General features: G+C 37.0%; 1 protein-coding gene across 8 annotated transcripts in view; it reads right to left on the bottom strand.

The window, feature by feature from the left end:
• LOC112465201 overlaps positions 1-9,582 on the bottom strand; it is an 86,278-nt gene that overhangs the window by 51,439 nt on the left and 25,257 nt on the right. The gene's annotated exons all lie outside the window — the stretch shown is intronic.

Here is a 9,582-nt window from a genome sequence, read left to right as displayed (position 1 = left end):
TGGATTGCAATTGGATGCGCATTTAAAGAGAAAATATCTGCATTTGTTCGATTTAATTACGTCGCTTGATATTTGCGCAGGGAAAATAAAAAGCTTTGATGTAATAGCGTTTCTGGTGTACTCGCTGTAACAGCGAGTGCAGCGGAGAGCAATTAGCGGTTAATTAAAAGTATACCGAAAGGCAACGAGACGAGTGAAAGTAGCGGAGCGGTTTTTTCCCGTTTTTTCTTTTTACTAGAATGAAATTTTCGGAAACCTTTTCGAAATCAACTTGCGGCAGTTATACGACCGATAATGGCGGGGGCGTGCCGGCACGGCCGCGGTAATTGAATTTCTCACAAATTATTATCGAAAGTTATCGGAGCCAATGGCACCAGAGTCGTCGAGTTGCGCGTATTACCGTCGATAGGAATGTACGTGCCGATATCAGCGATTATAGGTACTTTCGTACCGAAATGAGCGCGGAATAATTAGCCTCATTATCGATTCCATTTATCTACGCGCATTCCGCCGTTCACATATAGTGACCTGCGTCATTTCAATGGAATTGTCATTGATTCCTTTGATTCACGTGGAATCCACGTGTGATCTTCATTCTGCGCAAATCTCTACGACAATCATAATCAATAATAATTCAGTAAAAGCGAGCAATTTTACAAGACTCGTCAAATTTGTTGTGGCTGTCGCAGATATCTTTTTATGAGTCAAACTGGTACATTTATAGAGTTGATATTACAATGATAAATTGTCTTTAAATGTTTTTCGAATATTGTTTCTTTGATATTTCTTTTTTTGTTTTTTAATGAGACGCACAGTTCTACATTGCCTTATCTCTGTGATTCTATTAATTGGATTTATTCTCGTCGAGCGAGAATCAATAACCCTTTGTCTGACGTGGCATTGACTTTATCGCGATCTCCACCATTGATCGGATGCTCGACCGTGTACAAGATATAAGCTCTACCTCGAAATAATTGTCACTAGGACCTCTCGAGGGCCACGGCAAGTCGAAAGCAGCGCTTGAAAATCTTCTCGTTCAGCTAAACGTATATTTGAGAGAGACGAAAGAATCGGCGGCCTTCCTAAACACAATAGCCACGAGCCATTGGTTGCAGCGTGGGCAGCACGGCGGAAAGAGGAGCGGTTTAAGCACAGAAAACGGTGACACGAGCAGACCGATCGATTGACGATTAAATGATTAAACGTAATTCTGCGCTCGAAGCATCATTCACATCGAGATTTAGATAATAATTAGAAACGATGGATTGCGTTCTAGGGAACATGCACAATGAAGCACCATTTGCGTTTCAGTGAGATTTGCGACAAAGTTATATCGTATACAATTTATAGAAATAATTAATAGTGTAAAGGATATTTTAATTTATTAGTTTTTCCATCTGAGGTTACTAAAAACTCGGGGTTTTTAATTTTTAATTTATCTTTTTTATACCCCGCATCGGGGTATATCTCTGCGCGCGACCGAGTGATTTTCCAGTTACGCAAATTTTCCAGTATCCGCTGGTCCATTCAATGGGTCTCGCCGACGCGTCGACTACCGGCGGAAATTTACGGGATGACATAATTTCCGTGCGACCCGGTGTGTCCGCCCAAAAAGGCGAATTCCATCTTCGTGTCAGTCGCCCGCGTCCGTTCGTTGAATACCCGGGAAAATTCATAAATCATCGACGGAAACGCGAAAGTCATAGATCGATACGACGAGTTATCTCGAATCCTTTACCTCCGGTACTAAATTTTCCACGTCATACTTGCTACCGCTCGTCGTGAATTTTCGCGAATTAGAAATACTTTACGTTATATAAACTTGAAATAAGAAACAAATTTGCAAAATTTTTACTTTTAATTCCCAATTAGTCATAAGTCGATTAGCGAAATATTATTGCGTTAAATTCAATTTGACTATAATATTTTCGCAACGGATTTTTTTCGGAACCGATCGTTGTGGGTTTTCAAAAATATTTGCGAAAAAAGATCTCGAAACTGTCAAATAGGTTTATAACATTTGTCCTTGTCTCTTTTATTTTCTCTCTTTGTTACTTTAATTAAATCTGCATAACCTCATATTTTTTGGTACCTTTAAACAATGTAATACCTTTTCGTAATTTACAAAATGGAAGAGTAGCAATCGAATCGCACTTCAAAGCGGAAGTACTATTAAATAAGGACGGTATTCACGGAACGACGAGCGGAAAGGGAGAAAAAATAAATCTGCCTCTCTTTGTCAATACGGTCCGCGAGGAAATAAAAGAAATAATAAAATTATTCCATCAGTGATTTAACTTTTCTCCGGAACTTAATCCGCGTAGATCAGACGGAGCATTCTTAATTTGAACTTCGTTCCGCGAGGGAACAGCTTTCGTCCTTCCACGCGACTATCCAGTATAAAGTTCAGAAGGGATCCCCTCATGAGAAAGATCCTCCATGATACCGGTATTGTGTCTCGACGACAAACAAGAAGCGAAAACGGGAAATGTCATGTGCGCCCGCCAGCTGTTGCGTGTTTTAAAGCTCAAAAGCGTGACACGCGCGTGTTTCACGGCGTGACACGTGCTCCGTTGCACAGCATCTCGATAAATAGGACACCGCTATGCGACAGAATGGATTGAATCATGATACTCGGAAATGACGGTCCCTGTCCGCCACGTCAGTCTATTAATTTCCTTGTTTACGAGAAAGGAAAAACAGAATGCTTAATCCTGGGAGTGTCTGTGATGAAAAGACGTCTCTCTTGAAAGCTTTTTCAAATTGGCAAGATTTCGCATTTCTGTTATTATTCTCAAATTCTCTCAAGTATACCACGTTTAGGAGAAAATAAATATTTTACGGAGATGATTTGTCGATGTATTTGTCGCAGAAAACCATACCGAGGGTGTATAATGCCATTTGTATTTCCTTGGATTATTTTTTTTGTACACAAATAGAGATGCGTAGATGATTTATTATGATTTGAATTGCGCGATATATATTGTTGATAAGACGCATTAAGACGTCAGTCTACTGGACTTAACGTATTCATCGAATGATTAATACATCGCAATGACGCGTAGAATATCGCGGACAATTATACTTGATCGAGTGCAGAAATAAAATCTTCTTATCGTCTTTAACGCTGATTTTTATGTTTAGACATTTATGCGTGGACCGAGCACGTCCGTGCATAAATGTACTTAACGAAAAGAGAAAGTCATTCATGTAAATGTAAGCGCAGGTCTGTAACGGCGCTCGTTTAAAGCTAAATCGGAAATAGCATTTTATTTCTCTGTTGGAATTTGTTTAATGTACCGAGAAAGTGGATTAATTTTCTTGGTAATAATAATGTGACTTTGAATGCATTTCTTCGGCGCGGCGCGAGTTCTCGCAAATTCGACACAGTTGCAGTGTTCCGATAGTTCTCTCGTCTTCTCTTTTGCGCGATGGGAATATTTCAAACCGATAGAAATCCCGGTGGGATTTATGCTAATTTCAAGATCGGCTACGGCATAGATTGCGCGGTAAATGACGTGTGAAGGGAGTAGATAGAAAACGTTGTAATGTACGATATTGGGTTTTGCGATAGAACGACTACATGGCTTTAAAGCGCGCGAAAATAGGACGAATAGCAGCAATCGATGATACCTGATGAAAGGGTCCCGAGCGGCCTCTCTCTCCTTTTCCCCACTACTTTTTCCTACTTCTCGAAGAAATTCGCTGGATATCAAACAGGAGACGAGACGAAGGAAGAGTTCGGAATGGTTTACGCCGCTACCGAGTAGTTTGCGACAGATATAGACCACGAGATAAACGACGTATTACCGGTATAAAGCAACTTCCTCGGCGCACGGCGACAGCTATGCCTGTCAGCGTACCATTGCACCTCGTATCTTTCCCATAGCCTCTTTTCTCGAATCCAATTCAACGAATCTGCGGAGAACGTGCGCGTCAGTACGTAGCATGGGATATGCGCCAGCACGTGTGAATACGATGAGATCGCGTCAACATCGAAATGTGAAAATTCGAAGGAAATCTTAGAAAAGAAGCGTAAGAAGGGAGAGAAAGAATGAAACCCGCGATGTGAATTTTCGCGAAACTTCAATATTGTAGCGCAATGTGTAACGTAAATGATAAATTGGGTAATAGCGAACGAGGTTTCATTGAAATAACGTAGGAAAAATATAGGTCCATTTTATCATGTTGCGTAATCTAAATTATGACAGTGAGACATCATTAACTTTACTTTGCCAGAAAAATTGTCTGAAATATATTGTCGAAGCGAAAATCCAACCGGCCACAATCGGATCAGCACGATATCGGATATGTATAAACGCAAATCCTCCCCTCCCCTTTTCCCCTTTGATTACTCAACCTTGTGTGATGGAAATCATTTATAACGATCCAACAACCACATATCAATTAGGTATATTGCATTTATCTCGCACTTCGTGTAATCATTGCATCATTACGGCTGCAGCTGTTGAATTTGATATCAATTGATCATGAGCTCGTGATTCTGACGGTCCAATTTGATAATTTGATACGCATCACGTTGCAAAAAGTTGTGCGTTTCATGCGCGTGACGACACGCGATTGATTTCGATTTCGTCGTTTAATGGCTCGTTCAGTCTTTACAATGCGATGGTCCAGTCCGGATTTTATTAAACGGCTTTCCCATGGTCGTGTTTTTCTTTCCCCTTTTGGCTTTCAGTTCTTACGCTTCGGCGAGTCTACCTCCGACAAACACGCGTCCACGTCGGCGATAAAAACAGCGTTTTCCGCGGCCGGTTTTTCTTACGGCTAATAGCAACACTTTTTTTGAACGTTGCAATATTTCACCAAAATAAACCCGCTCATTTTGCAGTTTTCAGCACGTAAATTAGTTTGGATTATCACTCGGTTGGGCTAATCTATGAAGAAAAAGAATATTTGACTTAACTTACTATTGTAAGTAGAACAAAATTATATAATTTGACAATAATATCGCATTAATTGATGTGTATTATTCAATTATGACAAAAATATAATTTTATAAAATTTGGTACTCCGGAAATAAATCAAATATTCTAGCATTAGAAAAATTTATTTATTAAAAGTTGTTACAGTTGTACAAATTAATATAAAATTAGAAAGAAAAGTTACAACTATTTACAATAGCAAGTATAACTTATAGCTTGATGTAATATAATTTCGTAATTTATAATTGAATTCTTTTTTTTTTTTCGAAAACTACGCGCCTTGAATACGTAAAAACTTTCTGCAAAATATACAAATCCAATATAAATTTAAACTGTCCACGCGCTAAAATTGTTCTCGCACGTAGCAAGGACGAGTTCGGTTCAACTTTTCGCTGGAAGGAATTACACCCGATGGCATTCTCGAAATGGACAGGCAGATAGACGTTAAGGAACATAAGAGGAAAAAGTTTTCGCAGACGCGAGACGGTTTCTCCGCGGGGCGCGATTAAATATGGGACACATGGGCACATCTTAGGCGGTCGGAGTTGCGGAAACGAATGTGGAAAAAAGTGGCTGACGCGCGCGAACACGTTAAACGAACCGCGACGTCATAATTTCCAGCGGTGGATCGCGATAATTTAATTTCGCCGGAATGAAAGATAGCGCGCCTTCACAAAGTGGACCGACCTTGCGCGAGAAATTACGTCGTGCATTCGCGCCGGGGTGGGCGCGGGGCCCTGGCGTTCCACAAGTCGCTAAACTGGGAAGCAACCCGAATTCCTTATCGAATTTCCAGTACATTATTCCTCATGGAAAATTACAATTCGCATAGCAGAAATATGAGTCATATTAACGGTTTAGAATAGAACGGCAGGAATTGTTTAGTTAGCATTGGCAATGTGTGCGAGCGCGAAATATGTAGGAGCAGCTGTCATGATGTAAGTACACGTGTGAGTTCTAGCGATATAGATACATATTTGATACGAGAGAAGTGCGAGAGAAGCTATTTTTTTTTATCTTTAAAACTTTGTATAATTATATAGTTATACTAAAATTCACACGTTGGCTAAGTCCATAAAAAGAAGTAATTGTATCATTTTTTAAATCTCAATTATCTTATTTTTATCTCAATTTAATTCAACAATTAATTCTTATTTATTTTTTCATGGATGATTACTTCTTTTTTTATATAGGATACTTTTTGTAGCGCGTAAATTATTGTCTGCGATTTGATCTTTTAATTTCGTTCGTTAATGGTGTGCGATTCTCCTATCTAATACACACATCCAAAACCGATAAAATATATTTTATTTTTGTTTTCATTTTATTTCTGTTCCGACGTTGAACTGGCGACAAATCTCATTTCACGTGAGAATATTTTTCTTTGCATTGCATCACAATCAACTCGCAACGTAGTTTATACTTTAACTCTTTTTTTTTGCGCCCACGATTGGTCCGATAATTAATCCTGCAATAATGAATTATCCGTTATAAACGTTATTTTTTCTCCGACAGAAATCTCGTCCGTTTTTCGCTGCGTTGCGCACAGCAATAGTCTTTCCCTTTATCGTTACTTTTAAAATCTTTCATCAACGATCGGTTCCTCAGTTTCTAACACGGCCGCAAATTGGATTTCTTACCGACACGGGATTCATTTTGCCTCCATGGCGATGTATCGCTTTCGTCAGCTGTTTCTATATATTACGCTTTTTCATCCAGTTACAGTACCGATAAAGTCTCACCTCCCAAATTCGATTTTTTATAATTCTTTTTCTATCGGAAAACTTCATTGAAAAATGTATCTAAATTTCAGGATAATTAGTGACGAGAGCTTGTCAGAAATTCGCTTATATTTCTCTCAGACGAGGCTTTTATGTATATATACAACCGTGACTCGTTAGGAACAGGTTGAAAGAAGCCTGACGTCTCGTGTGGGATTAAAAGACCAAAAAAGAGAAGAAGAACCGAGGGCTGTCGTGCAAATTGCGCGCGGTGGCACAACCGCGTGTATAACTGAAGTGTATTGCGAGAGTTGAATATTCCAAGCAGAAATTAGTCGATGGTCGGAGATAAGAATTTTAATTTGCGGATTTTAATTTGCAAGAATGTCTATTTGTATGTTTCTTCTGGTCGCTTACTGAATATTATAGCGATTCTTACATTCTTTTATCGGATTTTCTTTTAAGCATTTGTTAACAAAAAAGAAAGAACCACGGCTATCGATAGAAAATAATACGTGTCGATGTTTTTGCTCAATTGCGCGTAAACTTTTATCGAGAAAAATGGAAGGAGGTGTCACGATGTTTCCGGTTACGATGGTCGTGTAGAGTGGATAGGAATTTAGAGGAATCGCCTTCCATAGTAATCGTCCCCTGCGGAAATGATGTGATTTACGGAGAAACTCTCTGCGCGGAGGGTAACGCGAAAATGATTTTGTCATTTTACTCTGGAGGAATTTTTTCCTCGGAGGAACGAAATATTAATTAATATTATTATTTAATCAGTTTCCATTTTACTTAGCTTGATAGAATACTGTAACACGCTGTGCATTTAGATTACGTGGAGAAGTAGCATAACCTTTTCTGTTTTAAACTAGTAATAAAAAATAAAAGGGTTGTCATTATTATTTAACAATTATTAATTTGAATATAAAAATATCGATTATTTTTACAACAAATACCGTTAAACGAGTTTACACATATTTGTAGAAATTAATAATTTTATTTTGGAAACGAGAGCCAAATAGATAAATTTATTTATTAAACAAATATATTTTGATAATTTTTGAAAAAGGCAGATATGACAGTTTACATTCTTTTTCACGTACGAAAGTGACAGGAAATGGTTACGCCTTTAACGATTTATATTGGAAGTAAATATCGGGATATTGTCGCCGCATTGCTTCCATCAGTCTCTCCGTGACGATTCATCTTCTCTTACAGAGAATGACTCGCAAATGGTAGAAAGTGAATAGTATCAGTGTGAGAGAATAAAAAGAATTTAAATGGAAGAGAGAGTATTTATATTCTGAATGCGAGTTTATCTCTCGTCTTTTTGTACATAATCATATTTTATCACATGATATTATCAGATTTATTTCGTTAATTAATTAATTTCGTAAATGACGTTATTATCTTATCGGTTTTCAAAATCGGAGTTTCAATGAAAATTACGTAATTTTTTGTAATTCTTAATCATCTACGGATTTAATTTGTGTGTGTGTGTTTTTTTTACGAAAAAATTATATTCAGAGAAAAAATAATTTTTTCATTATTCTCTCACTTTTGTAATGTTAACAATAGATTACAATCGCGCAAAATAAACTTGAAAAATTAATATGAAAAAGCCGTATAGTTCATGTTGAAAATGCATTCATAAAGAGTTAAATGATGTCATCGTCAAATTTAGTTTTTTGAAGCTAAATGAAATCTTTGCCGTCAGATAGGATGAAACAACGTAACATGATGAAAGAAAAAGGTGGATAATTCTTTCTACTGGAGCTTCATTAGAAACGCAATCGACTTCCTAGTTTTAATGAGGTATGGCGACCAATAAGGCCACGAACGAAGATGAGCTTCCGGATTTCGTTAACAGATATCTGGTTCGTCTATAGCAGTTTGTAAATTATGCAATTGCATTAATAATCTCGTTTCTCTTTGAAGAACTGACGAGAAAACCTTTCACATTTTTAGAATCCATCAATTATTCAGAATCCATCTATGCCACCTACGAGAATTTGTCCATAAATTTTATCTGTGTGCCGGAAAAAATATCATATGCAATTGTGTAGATCACGGGAAAAGGTTTTATTCCTATGCGAATTAATGTATTCGCGGAACAGTTTATTTGTGATACGCTGAAATAAAATTTTTAATTCAATTTTTCCACTACGTTTCACGCAGGAGTCCAATTACTTGTTTTAATTAATTAATTATGACCCCCTTTTATTTCGTGTAAACGGTAGCGTATATTCAGCATTTAAATAACAACTGTACCGTTCCGTAAATATGAATGTTTCCAGTCAATGAATCGATATATCAAAAGCAAGTCTCGTATTCTGCGAGACACCATTATGATAGTTTAATATTGTCACATTTTGTATTTTTGGCTTATATGTACCGAGATTATACTAAATTGAATTAGCGAACGCAATATGACAATTTTTTGCAACTGTCGCAATCGATACGAATATTCCCAACATATATTCAACCACACAAAATTCTGATATCGTCAATCAATATATAATTCGTATTTTAATTCGCTTATTAATATGATCCAAATTAATCACAATTTAAATTGTCGACATGGATTTTATTAATATTGATGTACGAGGAATTCTTAAAGGAAGTTGCGAAGTGAAATATTAAATTAACACAGCATTGGCTGCAATATTGATAATGCTGGAGCCCTTTAAAAAGTAACGTATAATGCATTTGCATGAAAATAATTAAAGTACAAACAAGTTAAGAAACAAAGGAAGAATTTTGCGCAATAAAGATATTGGCATATCTTACGTGTATCTCAATCGCATAACTTATTACTTTTTTTCATTTTTCATTCATTATTATATCACGAACTTACATTGTAAGTTATATAAAATTTCCAAATGAAAAAATGTCACTTTTATAAAAATTGT

This window comes from Temnothorax curvispinosus, unplaced genomic scaffold (assembly GCF_003070985.1).
Source record: "Temnothorax curvispinosus isolate PA1 unplaced genomic scaffold, ASM307098v1 QBEX01015018.1, whole genome shotgun sequence".
NCBI lineage: Eukaryota > Metazoa > Arthropoda > Insecta > Hymenoptera > Formicidae > Temnothorax > Temnothorax curvispinosus.
The sequence above is the reverse complement of the archived record's forward strand: the minus strand, read 5'-3'. Positions and strand labels throughout refer to the sequence as shown.